Genomic DNA, 18,363 nt, shown 5'->3' with positions numbered 1-18,363 from the left:
GACATAACACATTTTCTGGCTGTTACGAAGTTTTCGGCAGTTGTTAAGAGTTGAGAGGCTATGAAATGTATAGTCATATAGTCAATGTATATGGATCAGTGTTTTCTGTCATATATCATTTTACACAGCATTGAGAATTTTATCCCGTCTTTAACATTTGTCAGGTTAGCGTCATTAAATGTAGCTAACAGTATATATTTTGTTTCACACGAAGTATTTAAAACTAGTTACGTAGCTTTAGCTACATTTAATGATGCTGACCTGAAAATATATTGAGTTAGGCCTGCGTATTGATAAAATTGACCATGCTGTGTGGAACGAACTGGCATAATACCAAAAACCTTGACATTGTATGTATGTGTCCTTGTCTCTCTCGAAATGTTTTTGTAAGGTGTGTTCTCAAGGCTGGATTTACCTTACTATGTTTTTGTTATATATTTGTTGGTGTTGTTTGATCTTAGAACAACTACATCAATCACAGCAGAAGACAAGGGTTTGTTTTTTAAAGTAGTTCTGAGCGCGTGGACACCTTGACTGAGTTGACGGGTCTGAGACGACTAGGCTGAGATAAGAAATGTAAGGTTAGCAAAACAGATATATTTCTGTCGCATTGGTGAGAAATAATTATTTTCACCTTTTGTAACTGATGGTAACATACGAACGTGGAATTAATGAAAATCATTAAATAGGAAACATGAAATGAAAGATAAAAAGATGACAAATGCTGACAAAATACATTGAAAATCAAGATATTTATTAAATTTACACCAAATTACAGTACCGTACATTAGCTATGAATACTAAATGTGCACATTCTTTTTACAACTTCAAGAAATGCTAACACAATCAATATGTTTGCATTATGGACTGCACTTTTATAGATTTTTTAATGGCTAAATAAAATCCTAGTTGTCCAATTTCATGTATGAAAAAAGTAAACTAGAAAAAATTAAATTTGATTTTTATAAACCACAAAATATTTGCTGCTATTTGAGACATTTACTTCCTGAGCAAAGATACAGATGTTCTGTCCACTCTTAACACTTCATCCAAGATTTTAAGTGATGTTATTCAGATTCTAAATTTACAAATGCAGACTTTCATTGGTCATATTTTCCAGATCAGTAAGCAAGTAAAATTGTATGATTGCCAGACCAAGTTTAAAAACAAGTATATTACAAGAGATCCCTCTGGACCACATACTACTAATAGCAACACATCCCTCTGGTCCAACAGTCCCAATAGAAACACATATCTCTGGCCCAACAGTCCCAATAGAAACACATATCTCTGGCACGCATGATCTTAATAGTAAGTGATCCCCCTGTTTCAGTGACTCAAGTCTTATATTCCAGGACTAGCTCTATCAGTGACTTGAGTCTTATATTCCAAGACTTGTTCCATCAGTGACTTGAGGTGTATATTCCTGGACATACTCTTACCATCAGTGCACTGACTTTTATATTCCATGATATGCTATGTAACTACCAGTACCTAGAGAGAAAATGCAACTACAAGGAGGAAATTTGACCTATTAACTGCAGTATTCAAGCTGTTCTCAAGTTATAATGATGAAAATGTACATGTTCCAACTACAAAGCATAGATTGAGTCTATGTACATTAATCTGTGATGCTACTATATCTTATGATAACAAAATACATGCATGGACTGAGCTTATGTACATCTGCGATGCTGAAAAGAAAATGTGCATTGATACCATTGTAAAAGAAAAACAATATTTTGCCATTTTAAACAAACTGATCCCTAATTTACACCATCAAGACTTGTATATTATATCTGTATTATCCATTATGTGATTACAAACTTCCACCAGGCCTTTGTCACAAGACTTGTATATTATGTCTGTATTGTCTATTATGTGATTACCAACTTCCACCACGCCTTTGTCACAAGACTTGTATATTATGTCTGTATTGTCCATTATATAATTACCAGCTTTCACCAGGTCTTTGTCACTAGGCTTGTATATTATATCTGTTTGTCCATAATGTAATTACCAACATTCACCAGGCCTTTGTCACAAGACTTGTATATTATGTCTGTACTGCCCATTATATAATTACCAACTGTCACAAGGCCTTTGTCACAAGACTTGTATATTATGTCTGTATTGTCCATTATATAACTACCAACTTCCACCAGGCCTTTGTCACAAGACTTGTATATTATGTCTGTATTGTCCATTATATAATTACCAACTTCCACCAGGCCTTTGTCACAAGACTTGTATATTATGTCTGTATTGTCCATTATATAATTACCAACTTCCACCAGGCCTTTGTCACAAGACTTGTATATTATGTCTGTATTGTCCATTATATAATTACCAACTTTCACCAGTCCTTTGTCACAGGCATACTCACTGGTTAAAACTGTGTCATATGATTCAGGAAAACAGAGTTTATAACACCAAACAGCAACTACTTATATTAGCATGCACCCTTATTGTGTATTTTGATAATATTGTAAGCAATTGTTAAATTTGTGTTCTTTTATTTATTGAAATTTGTTGTATTATTTCTTTTATTATTTTTTATTATAAGAACTCAGCTTCATATTTTACACGAGTCAAGCAGTGTTTACTAGAAAACATAACAAGTGTTGAGTGAATTCATTGGCACATATAACAGTAAACCTGAAACAATGTAAGAATTTAAATTTTTATAAAGAGCTCAATACTAGAGCTATTATCAATGAATGCACTGCAAATTGCTGTACTCGTCACAATTTGCTCAAAAAGGCAACTTTATGGCAACCAGGAAAACATGTGACTCCTACAAATAGTATCATGTAATCTTTGATAGCTGACTATTTGTGGACTCATTCCAAAAAGTTACATCCCATGTAATAGATATGAAATGGATTGACAAAGGTCATGAAATCAGTCCAAAATGGAGCAAATGACACAAAACCTTTAAAAGACACACCTACATCTTTAAAAGAATGTTCACATCAGATTACAATGAATGGTTCTTGAATAATGCTGATTATGAGCAACATCCCATGTAAAGATATTAAGCTGACTAACAAGAGCCATAATTCTATCCAAAATTGCTTAGATGAGACAAAACCCATGTAAAGATATAAAGTTGATTGACAAGGGCTATAACTCTTTGTAAAATTACTTAGATGAGACAAAACCCCATGTAAAGATATTAAGTTGACTGACAAGGGCCATAACTCTATCCAAATTATTTAGATGAGATAAAATTCACCAAAGACACATCTATATGTACAATACGATGTTCTTACCAATTACATCACAGACATGATGAACAGTTCTTTAACTATACTGTCTGCAAGTAACAGTCAAGTTTTCATGTGATAACAAGAATGTCCTTTACAAAGAGCATAACTGTCAAAATATGGAGACAATGAGACTAAAGCCGTGTACATTTATGTTACAAATTTACATCAGAACAGTTTCAATAGTTCTCGAGCTATGTCAGTTACAAGCAATATCCCATGTGAATGTAAGAATTGTCAAAACCCATACATTTATCCAAAATTGAGCTGAAAAGACAAATCTCAAAGAAGATACCTCTGTATCTCCAAGCCAATGAACATACCAAACTGCATCAGTCAGAATACATTAAAAAGTTCCTGAGCTACTCTGGTTACAATTATTTGCTGTAATAGAGATTCAAAATGCATGGGAAATGAGCAAAAACTGTCAAAACTGGACTTGAAAAGAAGAAATCTTTAAAAGACATCTGTGTGCTATAGGCAGTTCACCTACCAAATGGCATCCAAATATATTCAAGGTCTGCATTGTTTTAGTGAAGTGTGAATGGACAGAACAACAGAGCAATGGATACATAAACTGCTGGAAATGGTGATTACAGGGGTCCAGCACTTTAGAGTGGGTCCTTACTAATTTGAAAAAAATTGATTACTTAGGGTTTCTGCATTTCAAAACAGAAAATTGTAGTGACCTCACGACATTTTTGGGAAAAGGATTTTGTCTCCATGTTTATGATTATTCAAGTATTTCTTGGCAAGGGACTCAATTATATATACATACACTATGTGAAAGAGTAATGGGGACAAAAATTAAATTGAATACACAAACTAATAACTAAACGCAAAACACTTGATAAAAATTCACAGGTTACTTTTGCCACACAGTAATTATGTTTCATCTGGACCATATAAATATGTTATATACAACACATTCATGACACTAAAAATTAAAATGACTTTTCTTTCTACTGTAATTGTCATGCATTTATGTTTACATCAAGTAAATGTACAATGAATGTGAAGGGGAGGCAACTCCTACATATGAAAGCCCTCTACCAGTGCATGTGATACATTGTAGTGCAATATAATACATCAATATCTCATTAGAGCATAGACCATGGGAAGTTCAGAGTATACGGACTTTGTGGTGAAGTCATATAATACATTATTCCCTCATTATAACATGTCCATGGGAGTCGTAGATTCTACTGACCTTGAGGTGAGGTCTTGCTAAAATGAAGTACATTATACAGTTGGAGGCCAAGCCACATTACAATGAAGTACATCATACATTATTGCCTCATTATAACAATGCCCGTGGGAGTCGTAGATTCTACTGACTCTGAGGTGAGGTCTTGCTAAAATGAAGTACATTATACAGTTGGAGGCCAAGCCACATTACAATGAAGTACATCATAAATTATTCCTTCATTATAACACTGTCCATTGCAGTTGTATATGACACTAACTCAGAGGTGAGGCCACAATAAAATGAAGCACATTATACAGTATTTCCCTCATTATAACAAAGTCCATGCGACTTGTATATTATGCTGATTTATAGGTGCAGCCATGCTACAATGAAGTATTCTTACCACTATTTAATGAAATGAGATCAATGAATACACATGCCATAAAAATGGAACTATGTTACAATATCAATGACCACAACTACCTTATAAACGGAACTATGTTATAATGAGATCAATGACCAAACTTACTCATAAAATGAACCATATAAGTGTTATATTAAGTGTTTTATAATGATGGAGAGTTGTGGCACCTTTATGCACATATACAAGTCCATTTTGCACACAAATTCATCACACGTTTAAAAACATTTTGAAAAAATTCCAGTCCTCACTTTCTGACAATGTGCTTATTAAAGGGTGCATATTGACCCTTTTGCATTTATTTCCAAAAGAAAAATACAGACTCAAGCATTTAAAATAAAACTCTTACAGGCGATGGTTGCACATGCACAAACATTTAAGTTCTTAATATGGAGGGTGTGAAGCTGAAAAGGTTGACAATAAAATATGTATGTATGTTACTGCATGAACTAGAAACATATCAAGACCTAGTATGGGCCTTCACTTATTTGCACATTCTATAATGAATATAACTGACAAACCAAACTTGTTTATTATGTACAATATATACAAATATTTACAAAGACTCTGTTGCAACCATTTGAGTGTAAAGCAGTGAGATGTAGGGTACAGGTATCGTGGCGTTCATGGTTATATCTCTTCCAGTTCTATTAAAGAGCATTCCAACTTTGAAACTAATCAATTCTTATTTGACCTCATATAATTTTGTATTTTTAAAAAGACCTTTAACATGTCTGGAATTCAGTTTAACATGTCTGGAATTCAGTTTTCTGCATGGTTTCATTAAAATAAATGACCAAATCTGAACTTGTTTTCCAAATTCTGACAGTCGTCCAACTATTCATATGATATGCATCGACAAAAGTGTAAACAAAAAAGTTTTAAACAAACACTTTATACAAACAGATTAGTCTGACAGATACTCATTATAAAAATTCTCAAATGCAAGTATTAAATTTTGATAGTCTGCATATCTTAATGGCATGGAAAGTCCAATATTGTTTGGGATTTTTTCCTTCAATTATTCTTTAAATAAAAGCAAAAGGTACCTAATAAGTTTTTTTCCCCCCATAAAGATTACATACATACATACATGTACAACTCGTGTATTGTCTAAATATGTCTAAGAAAATGAACCAGATTGATACCATGTTTGTTGATCAGTGTAAATACATTCAGCATAAACTGGAATGTTCAATTAAAAGCATGCAAAAATTAATTAATTTAGAATATGACAGAAGTAGAAGGACAATATACACTTTAATAAACAGAAGTCTTTTGCAGGATTACATATCAGGTTTGCAGTCATCCATCCAGAACAATTTAACCTGTGTCAAAGTTATCACAGATCTGAAAAGAGAAAACAGATAACAAAAATGATAAATGTAAGGTCAAAATTAAGATACTCAAAACTATGCTGTTTTGCAGACATAAAATATCAAAATTGCAAGATTTTTATAAATGCTATGGTAGATATATGTTCAGACAAAACAATTCAAATACTGAAAGGTTAGAACAAATAATGGAAGCAACTCCAGTGTCATAAATTTAAAAAAGAATTTAAACAAGAAAAAGGTGACACTTTAATACATACTGAAAAACTGGTTTTAAAAAAAAGTCCACTGGCACACCCTCCCCTTTCTGATGGCCCTCTCAAAAGCACGTCTCCTCTTAAAAGAGATCACTCATTGCCTAATCAAAATTGTACATTCTTTTTCTTACTTTTGTCTCCCTCAGGAGATGATACCTGTTTTACAAAGTTGGTTCCCAATCTGGGACCAGAGTAGAGATCAGTATACAAGTTTATGGGTACTAGTATTTTCAGATTATCCAAACGTTTTATTCATACAAAATTTCAAAATAATCTGAAGGTGACTTCTTGAATATTTAAGTTTATTTCTGGGTCACATGTATTGTCTGTTTACCAGGAAATGCTTGAAATAAAACATATACATGTTCTAATCAGATTAAGCTGTCATATAATCAAAATAAGTCAAAACCGAGGACTTTCCTCCTATATATGTAATATCATATTTGATTGTATGGATAAACATTACTTTGACTAGCATGTTTTAGAGTCAAGGTCCCAAATCAAAGGAACTGCTCTATATAAACTTTACTTCATTTAAAATCATGGTTCTTTTGCTTTTACTAAAAAGTGTGAGGGTATTAAAGCACCCCCCCCCCCAATTTATGTTTCCGGTTGGCCAACCTTCCTATCACTGTTTTCATTGCAGAGACTAATACTTTTTTCCCCTATAGTATAAAAAAAAATCCCAAAAACTGATCAGTGCATCTAACTGAGCCAGTTTTGCCCAGTACTTGAAGCAGTTAGTACATTATAAATGCTAACCAATATAATATGTATATAATTTTATTTACAAAAACAACCAAATACAAATACCTACCTACCCTAAATTGTAAACCAGTGCAATAGAAAACCAATCACATGGGGGGGGGGGGGGGGGCTAATCACTTTTTAAAATATAAACATGTCATACATTAGAATTTATTTGTCATATTGATTTACATAATTTATGATGAACTTTGCAAGTGACATGACTGAAATACACCCTGACAGAAACATGGCATTGAAATGCATCCTATTAGTGACATGACACTGAAATGCAGTCTGCTAGTGACAGGACATTGAAACATACCCCAAAAGAGACATGACCCTGAAATACATCCTGATAGCGACATTACTCTGAAATACATCCTGATAGTGACATGACCCTGAAGTACATCCTGATGCCTAATCTTGTATTAATCTAAATGACACTAGTTATTGTATGTGACATTATTTTACTGGTCAGGTAGAATCCTAACTCCAATTTTGTTGTCGCAGACACCTTCATCAAACTGGTCAATTTATCAGACTACTCTACAACATGTATGATACGTTGCATAAACTTTTGACAAGATCTGGATGAAAATCTGCAAATTTATCAAACATTTGGTCTTCAATAATTAAAAAATAGACTATTTTTCACATAATAAAGAACATAATCAAGTGACCAGCGAAACACATGTATGGTGTTTATCAAATCTGTAATTAAATGTTTTCTTTGACAAAAAAATCAACTGGCATCACTGAAGATATTCTTAAGAAATGCCAGCAAACTAGGTCAGATAAAAATCCATTCACACTTATTAGTGTTTAACAGTTATCACAAGACAGTACAGATAAAAACATAAGTCAAGACTTTTGAACTTAAATTCTGTCATATTTATGTATTTATTTCTTTAAAAAAGTCTGATAAAAAATTAATGTTGTATAAGTAGAAGTTATAATGAAGTACAAAATCATGATGCAGCAACCTTTGACATAATCCCAGTATCAAGTAGATCTGGTTTTCAAAGTCATTCTGTGTAATGTAAATGTGTTGGTGGTCAGATCTGCACCATTTCCACTCAAGACTAATACTGTAATACACACTTCAGACAAAACCTCATGTCAATGCCACCTTTCATACAAGTTAGACATGTCATTTTCATTGCCATCATTCACGTTGGATGTGTCAGTTCCACCATTCAATGAAGTTGGACATGTCATTGCCATCATTGCCATCATTCAAGCTGGATGTGTCAATTCCACCATTTATTCTAGTCAGATGTGTCCATATATTGCCACCATTCATTCAAGTTGTACGTGTCGATGCATTGCCACTATTCATTCAAGCTGGATGTGTCAACGCATTGCCACTGGTTATTCAAGCTGGATATGTCAATGCATTGCCACTGTTTATTCAAGCTGAATGTTGGATCAACACAATTCAGGACCAGATGCATAATGTTAGGCTCTATTGGGTCCAAGGTCCAATGCCAAATAACATGATATTTTCACAAGACACACGTTTGTTTTTATTTGTGCATCCTCATGACATGCCTAAATTTTTCCCATGATGGTGTGGCCCTTGTGATCATCTGTATTTGCAAATGAAATATTATACAAGGATGAGAATTTAGGACTTAATCCCTTCTTAACTCCACTGCCCTGTCTTTTCTGAATTGTCATTTGACTCAACTATGCAAATGGGCAACATGATGTAACAAGAAACCTCATTGAGACCACATGGAAGATTGAACATCATTTACTGGTATTAATTGTGTCACAAATCATCTTGTTGTACCAAGTACATGTACTTTGCCTTATGGTAATCATTTACAGGTATCAATTTTGTCCCAAAATCATCCACCTGTATTACAGTGCCTTGCCTTGCGATAATCATTTACTGGTGTCGATTGTCACAAATCATCTACCTGTATTACAGTACCCTGCCTTGTGATAAATCATTTACTGGTGTCGATTGTCACAAATCATCAACTTCTTATGTACAATAACTATCTGTATATCTGTGCATGAATTCTCATATTGCCATTAAGTGAAGGACATTTTTGGTTGGTTTTGTCTTCAAGCTTGGTGAAGAGAGATCTGGTAATATATTTTTAAAACTGTTTATAGTATTAATAAATGTATAAAACTTATTGAATCACTAATGTCATTACCTAAAGGTCCTACATTTTTTCCTATGCATCCAATTAATCTTGCATACAAACACTTGAAATTGATCATGCAATTCCCCCATCACATACTGTACAAATAAATCCAAATGATTTTTTCAAGAAAAAAATGAAAGAAAAAAAACCTGCAACCTTTGATAAAGAGTGAGCTTCATCTCAGTGGTTTTAAACCTCCCTGCTGCGCCCCAATTCTGGGTCATGAGGATGTTTTGGAGGGTCACCAGGATTTATTTTAGGGTGGCAACTTGTCAAAATGTGTCAATGGAGCCATGAGGCTCAGAAAAACTAATTTTTTTAGGGTCACAGCCAAAAAGTTGGGGAACCACTGCTTTATCTCATACAGTGAAAATTGGATAAAAAGTAATTTGCTTCTCATACAGTAATAATTGTATAAAGAGTAAGCTTTATCGCAAAGTGATAACTGGATAAAGATCGATCTCATACAGTATTAAGCTAACCAACATCCACCATTAATACTGGCCGCCATGTATAGCCTATCGTGTGCTGAAAAATGGCGTTAAACCCTACAACAACAACAAAGCTAACCAACACTGTGAATACTTAGCTACCCAGGGAAGCCTAATTTGTAGGATGTCTTATGTAGTATTTTACCACTTATTTATAAACAGTAGAAACCTGTTGTCTATTTGTTACTAATGTGTCACTGAGTATGTAGTACTGTACATCCTAGTTATAATCAGCAGAAATCTGTAGGCTATTTGTCACTGATTCTGTAGTACTGTATATCCTAGTTATAATCAGTAGAAATCTTTAGGCTATTTGTCACTGATTCTGTAGTACTGTACATCCTAGTTATAATCAGTAGAAATCTTTAGGCTATTTGTCACCGATTCTGTAGTACTATAAATCCTAGTTATAATCAGTAGAAATTTGTAATAGGTTATTTGTCACTGATTATGTAGTACTGTACATCCTAGTTATAATCAGTAGAAATCTGAAGGCTATTTGTCACTGAGTCTGTAGTACTGTATATCCTAGTTATAATCAGTAGAAATATGTAGGCTATTTGTCAATGATTCTGTAATATTGTACATCCTATTTATAATCAGCAGAAATCTGTAGGCTATTTTTTAGACTGATTTATGTAGTACTTTACAGCTTATTTATCATCAGGAGAAATCTGAAGGATATTTGTCACCAATTTTGTAGGATTCATTTTGTGATGAGACAAACAATGTTCTTGACTCATTCTGCATCAGCAAGTAACAAGAAAATAGCTTGATGTGTCTGTTGTAATGGTATGAAATAAGATGGATCCAAAACATTCATACTACTTTGCTGATCAAGTTCTTTTGTTTAGTCATGAGTGTTAAATGCTGAGCCAAGAGTGTTAACAGTCATGTTTTAAGAGTCATGTCTGTTAACAGCAGGGTATTGTGTGTTAACAGTTGAGTCATGTGTGTTCACAGTCAAGTCATGAATGTTAACTGTGGAGACGTGTGTTAACTGAGTTATCAGGTGTTCACAGCTGATTCATGTGCATTAATGGTTGTTGTTTAGTGTTTAACTCAATTTCTCAGTGTAAGATATTAGATAAGCTATACATGGTGACCAGTATAGCTGAAGTAGGAAGAACACAGGAAAATCCCAGTAAAAACCACTGACCCACAGGAAGCTAATAGCAACCTTTCTCACATAACCACCTTGGCCAAGCCTGAGACTCAAACCCACTTGGATAGAGATGAGAACGCAAACACTTTAGACCACTTGGCCATACAGGGTTCTGTCATGTGTAAAACACAGTACTGATGTGGAAATGATTAACTGTGAGCATTAATTAGTAATTAGGAATAGTTACAAGATAAATTCATATATAATTCAATATTTCAGTGATTGAACAACTGACAATTTAGTTTTCATTAATAAATTCATATATAATTCAATATTACTCATGACTGGTGATTTAGCTTTCTTTCAAAAACTATTTATAATTCAATATTTCAGTGACCCAACTCCAGATTGGTTATTTAGTTTTCATTCATAATTGATTTATAATTCAATATTTCAGCGACCCAACTCCAGACCTGTGATTTAGGTTTCAATCATAAATTCAGATATAATTCAATATTTCAGTGACCCAACACCAGATTGGTGATTTAGTTTTCCTTCATTAATTCATATATAATTCAACATTTCAGTGACCTAACTCGAAATCAATTATTTAGTTTTCAATCATAAATTTAAATATAATTCAATATTTCAGTGACCCAACTCCAAATTGATTTTTTTAGTTTTCAAACGTAAAAACATATACAAGTCAATATTTCAGTGACCCAACTCCAGACTGGTGATTTAATTTTCTTTCATAACTTCAGATATAATCTAATATTACAGCGACCAAACTCCAGACTGGTGATTTAGTTTTCAATCATAAATTCATATATAATTCACTATTTCAGTGACCCAACTCCAGATTGGTGATTTAGTTTTCAGTCATTCTTACCAAAGCGTCTTTTATGTTGAAATTTAAATTTTGAAAAACAGACCAAGATGCTTCTAAATACATCAGAACACTAGAAATAAAATGACCAGCCAAATATCATTTGGATTTCTTTCATCAAAAAACAACTTGAAATTTATTTGTCACCCTGTCTTACAGACTGAAACATTCAAAAGATTTAGGTAACACTACGAACAGAAACCAGTTTCCTAATACATCATCAACAAAACAATGTACACAGGTTTAAATCTCATTTTTTGATTTTTTTGTTTGTTTCAATGATGTGTTGCTCAGTGGGTGCATTTCCAGTTAAACAGTTGCTGCCTTCAACTTCAGATTTATTCTGGCTCACAATTTACTTTATCAAAGATAAGATGCATAAACAATTTATCACAAGTATAAAACTATTTATCACAGGTTAGGTAAATAAACAATTTATCACTGGTAAAGTATGAAAACTATTTATCATTGATAAAGTATAAAAACTATTTATCACACGTAAGGTATCAAAACTATTGATCACACGTAAAAGATGTACACTATTTATTACAGGTAAGGTATATAAAAACTATTAACATGTAAAGAAAAAAACAAGCTATTTCAGCTATTTATCACAGGTAATGTATTAAAACTATTTCAGGCTTGCTTGGTTTGGTTTTTTTGGTTTCCTGCCATTTTCAGATATGATTTTGGTTCTTTAAAAGAAATATAAAACCTTGAAATTGTGATGGGATCTAGAGGTCCTCCCCCAGCAGGGTGGCACCCTTGATTATTTAGCCAGGGAGTGCACCCAAGACTGCTCCTGGTGACCCTTTTTATGATAATATTTTGCAATATTGTTACTTCATTCTAAAAGCAAAACAAAATCATTGGAAAAATATAAAACTTACCAAACTTCAAACAAAACCTGAAGAATCTCTCATTGTCCCATCAACTTGTGTCATTCAATGTGCATGTCAGTAAGTGTTCACACAATTATTCAGTCACAATAATGTTTTTATTTTTGTAGCACATATTACATCACAATTTTCTCTTCTCATAACAAATTTGTTTATTTTTCTTCCATGGCAAATGTTTTAAGTACACGTATCAACTATATAAATATTCATCTAAATTCACTTGTCTTTTTTCAGGATTGGACAGGACCTGCTGATGCTGATGTGCTAGTCTATCTTTTCTTTCATCCTTGGCAAAGATTTCTTTTTTGTGTAGCCACTGATTTTTTTGTGCTCAATTTTCAATTTCTTTTTCTTTTCATTCCCAGGTTGAGTTTTATTTCTTTTAGGCTCCTTGTACTGTTTACATGCAGCTCACATATTCTAACAAAAGGTTTGCAAATGCACTGTGTCAAATCTGTCTGAAAATACTGTATTGCACCTGTCCCTGATGACTCCAGACCATATTTAATGTTTTGTACCAAAATGAAAGTTTCTCTATTAATCCTCCCTGACTTGGAACCAATATCATGCATGACACTGAACGATGAGTCTTCTTGCGGGCAAAGAAAAGATCTCTGTAAAAACATGACCATCGCTGACAGATATGGGTATCTGGTAACAATCTCATCATGTCCCCACCAGTGCTTTATATGTTGTCCCTCCTTAAATTCTGAAAGGAAACCAGTTTGGAATCTTCTAACTTCCGAATCATACTTGTCCAACTCCTTCTCATTTAACAAGTTAGACATGCTGCAAAGCTGGCAACAGTATTTCAAATCTTTCTGGCAAAGACAGCAAAATGCTAGTCCTCTGCAATTCAGTTCTCTTACAAACTGACCTGCTATTCAAGCCATTCCCATTTCCAATCATTTTTCAAACCATTATCCAAACTCTTTGTGTCAGGGTTTCTATAAATAATTAAAGATGCCATGTTTTGTAAGCATGCTTGTTTCAGCACATGGTAGGCTGTATATGATGGCCAACAAAACATGTATATAAAGGACTGGGGAAAACCCAAACAACAACCACCAACCCACAGGAAGCTACTGGGAAACTTTATTACCTACCCCCAATGTCTGAGCCCGAGACTCAAACACCCGCGGACAGGTCAGATGGCATTGAACAGTCAAGGCAATCACCTTGGACCATTTTGCCAAATGAGGTACCTCACAGGTAAAGAATAAAAATCTTTTTATTTAAGGTAAGTTTAGCATATAAACCATTATGCAAATGAAAATTATAAATACCATTTCCATGCTTGGTTGTGTCCTGTATTATTAACATGCATACTGATTACAGACTCTTAAAATGTATTATTCACTTGTGCAGGTTGTGTTAGCTTTCATTTATTTAATATTTATTTCTGTATACAACCTGCATCTTCCTTTGTTACACTTGTTTGTATACAATTTTCATTTGCTTAAGGTTTCAAATGCATTTTTTGCTGAGAACACATATGTCTTCCATTAATTCTGTACCAAAATATTAAACCAATAAAATATTTGAGTCATTTTGGTACAGAATAAATGGCAAATCAGAATGGTCATATGACCTTACATGCATAGATCAGGAAGTATACACATCTAATTTGGCCTTATGACCTTACACGCATAGATCAGAAAGTATACACATCTAATTTGGCCTTATGATCTTACATGCATAGATCAGAAGGTATACATAATATGTAATTTAGCCATATGAGCTTACATACATAGATCAAAGGGTATACCCATGCAATTTGGCCATATGACCTTACAAGTATAGATCAGAATGTATACACATGTAATTTGGCCTAATGACCTTACATGCATAGACCAGAAAGTATACACATCTAATTTGGCCATATGACCTCACATGCATAGATCAGAAGGTATATATAATATGTAATTTAGCCATATGAGCTTACATACATAGATCAAAGGGTATACCCATGCAATTTGGCCATATGACCTTACAAGTATAGATCAGAAAGTATACACATGCAATTTGGCCATATGACCTTACAAGTATAGATCAGAAAGTATACACATGTAATTTGGCCATATGACCTCACATGCATAGATCAGAAAGCACTGCTAAAACCTAAAATTATAAGTTTTAGGTTATCTGGAGATGTAATGAGGAAACATTTCAGTTAAAGATGACAAAGCCAAAAACAAATTTCATTCAAATTTGGAAAGAGCCAAAAAATGGTAAGATTTAATGTAATGAAATGAAGCAGCAATGGACATAATGGAGGGATGACAGGTTGACAGAAGCTGGTGTGATTCAAATGTAATTTAATTTCCCCAATTCTTGTCTGACAATTAGAGAATAATAATAACACAATGTTTCTTTCTGGACATAAACAAGAATAGCCATGCTCTTTGTGTTACTATGGTTACTGAGTCCTTAATTTTGTTGCAATAAACTTCACTTTCATGGCAATGGTGACAAGATGATAGCTGCCATTTTGAGCATTTATTGCATTTTTGTGCGTGTCTCTTGAATGTTTGTGGTAAGATATTTCTTCTGCTGGCAGATGCTGCAGGTGAACCTTGTATGTTCATCCATTTGTCGTTATTTTAGATGTTGATTGTAATCTGATGCACATATAAAGGCAAATTCACACTGTATCTGTGGTGTAATAGAATTGACATTCTTGTGTTAAGTAGACTGGTTCTTGGTAATGATGCTATAGCTGCACACCAAGCAACTGCAGGGTATGAATTTCCATGCTTCAGTCTGTAATAGTCACTTAGACTGTGCCATAAACTTCCTACTTCATCTGTCACAAATTAGGTTATTAAAGTTTTTTTTATGCGTGTCATATTCTCATTCGTTAGGTTAAAATTGAAACCTTGTTTCTCTTCCAGTTTTGTCTCGCATTGGATACAATGTTTCCATTTGCTTTCACTGGTAATGCTTGTAAAAAAACTGTCCTTTTGCTTTGCAACTTTATCCAGAGACAACTCCATTATTTGAGCTTCTGCTTGTGAATTTCATTGAATCCTCTCCAACACCTCCCTTACAGAAACAATCTCTCCATCTGACATGACTCTATTCTGAATATGAGAGAAAGTAACAAGTTAGCAAGTTAGCTTGTTTAGAGGGAAATAAATATATATTTATACATCATGTTTTGATAAAGACATATGTTTTTTTTTTCTCAACCACAATCTTATATCAGGTCTAAATTGCAAAATTCCAAAGATAAGACTTCATTTGTATCAATTACTAAATACCTGATCCCAACATTGTCAGACTTGTAAAAGAGTATGTATATATACATTTTCTCTAATGGTCCTGTATCACAAATATCTTTCCTTAAGTTCACATCAACATACCTCCCTCTCAAAAGAATGGGAGCTGATACACTCTACAAGACTGCATTACAATGGCAGTGTATGCATTCTAGTACACCCTTAGAAGATGAACATGAGTTGAGTACATACATTTCCCAAAAGTGATCGCCACTACAACACCTTGTCTTTGAGATTTGTTCTATATGAGAAATGCCATTCCAGAATGATGGTCTTGATGTTCTGAGGCATGTGTTTATTCCACATATTTAGCAAAGCAATGTAGAACACATAGATTTATATAATATATGAAGTCTGTAAACAGAATATTCCTTTTAAGAATGGGTGAATATGTATCAGTTTTGAGTGCTGTAGCTGTCCTTTGATTGTCCTTAATACCAAGGTGACTAGTCATACGACAGTACGGTCTAACTTTTCTAGGCTGTCCTTTGATTGTCCTTCATTCCAAGGTGACTAGTCATACAACAGTCCGGTCTAACTTTTCTAGGCTGTCCTTTGATTGTCCTTCATAACAAGGTGACTAGTCATACAACAGTCCAGTCTAACTTTTCTAGGCTGTCATTTGATTGTCCTTCATTCCAAGGTAACTAGTCACGCAACAGTCCGGTCTAACTTTTCTAGGCTGTCATTTGATTGTCCTTCATAACAAGGTGACTAGTCATACAACAGTCCGGTCTAACTTTTCTAGGCTGTCATTTGATTGTCCTTCATTCCAAGGTGACTAGTCATACAACAGTCCGGTCTAACTTTTCTAGGCTGTCATTTGATTGTTCATAATACCAGTGTAACTAGTCATACAACAGTACAGACTACCTCTTCTAGGCTGTCCTTTCACTTTCTTTAATAACAATGTGACATAGACAACAGTATAGGTTACCTTTTCTAGGCTGCCCTTTCACTGTCCCTAATTATTTAATATCAATGTGACTGGGCAAACAGTATAGACTACCTTCTCTAGGCCTCCCTCAGATTGTCCTTAATACCAATGTGATCTGGACAACAGTAGTCAACTTTTTATAGGCTGCAATTTGATTGTCCTTACTAACAATGTAAAATAGACAACCGTAGTCAACTTTTTATAGACTGCAATTTGATTGTCCTTACTAACAATGTAACATGAACAGTAGTCAATTTTGTATAGGCTGCAACTTGATTGTCCTTAATACCAATGTGACATGGACAACAGTAGTCAACTATTATAGGCTGCAATTTGCTTGTCCTTACTAATGTGCAGGGATCGTCCTGGGCTTCGCCAATGTCGCAAATTGCGATTTTTTTTTCCTTATTGGCGACAAAAATATCCCATCTGGCGATTTTTTTGGTGACATACTTTTTGGTTATTTAATTTGTACATACAATCATGGATTTGGACTGGATAAATTAAAAGGCAGAACGAAAGGAAGCCACAAACTTGACTAAGCAATGCATTGGAATCAATCTGTTACACAAACGATCCTTTGTTCTTATTGACAACCCCATCTTTACAGTGCATTGTTACATCATAATCTGCTTATACTGACATCTGGGCTGAAGACTGTATGCTGCGATACAGTCAATCATGCTACCGCACTATACCTACAACTGACCGACTTCTGAAGACGTGAATAGAACAGATACAATTAATTGTATGGCTAATCCTTCTGGTTTTTTTTATATATATACCAATACAATAGTTTTGCTGAACCTTCATAGAAAACTGATAACCTTTGAAGTACCGACTACTGTGTATAAATACAAAGCAAATGGAAAAAATCTCAATCACAATTACATCTGTCGCCAGTGCAGCATTTTACTCATTGATCTTTTCCTTTTGCCATCAGTCCCGTGTTATGGCTGCAGAGACTTAAACTCCGCAACAAGAAATAGCAAAAAAAACAAAACAAAAAAAAAATAGTTTTGCATAATTAATAATAATTATTTATTTCTCAAAATACAGGAGTGAAAGAATCCCTAAATTGGGTGTGAATTTATGCTTATATATACGGTCCAGTATTGCCAGGTGTTGACTCGTGTACGTTTCATTCGTGGGAATGGAGATCCTATTTTTCTTGTCGAGAAAATTTATACAGCATTCAGTGATCATTCTTGGGAGTTAGGAAGCATTTCGCTACAAGCTTTGTGAAGCTAGCCATGGGGGGGGGGGGGGGGGGGCTGCTGAGAGACTACTAGTGTCACCTGTCAGCACTGTAGACTGTGAACGTGGATTCCGTATGATGAACCTCATAAAAACTGACATCAGAAATAAGCTCTGCATCTCAT

The 18,363-nt window shown here is 34.1% G+C and overlaps 1 protein-coding gene across 2 annotated transcripts in view; it reads right to left on the bottom strand.

Moving 5' to 3' along the window:
* Positions 1–737: 737 nt before the first annotated feature.
* Positions 738–18,363, bottom strand: part of LOC149781689 (myeloid leukemia factor 1-like) — a 35,305-nt gene continuing 17,679 nt past the window's right edge. The window contains exon 6 of one of the 2 annotated variants that reach the window (XM_089935780.1): positions 738–6,229. The gene's annotated coding sequence lies outside the window, so the exon portion shown is untranslated. Of the gene's footprint in view, positions 6,230–14,925; positions 15,847–18,363 lie in introns of those variants that run through there. The other variant, XM_089935781.1, reaches the window with a different exon arrangement.

This window comes from Sinohyriopsis cumingii, chromosome 15 (genome assembly GCF_028554795.1).
Source record: "Sinohyriopsis cumingii isolate HCF-2022 chromosome 15, ASM2855479v2, whole genome shotgun sequence".
NCBI lineage: Eukaryota > Metazoa > Mollusca > Bivalvia > Unionida > Unionidae > Sinohyriopsis > Sinohyriopsis cumingii.
Note: the sequence above shows the minus strand (reverse complement) of the source record. Positions and strands in the feature narration are given on the sequence as shown.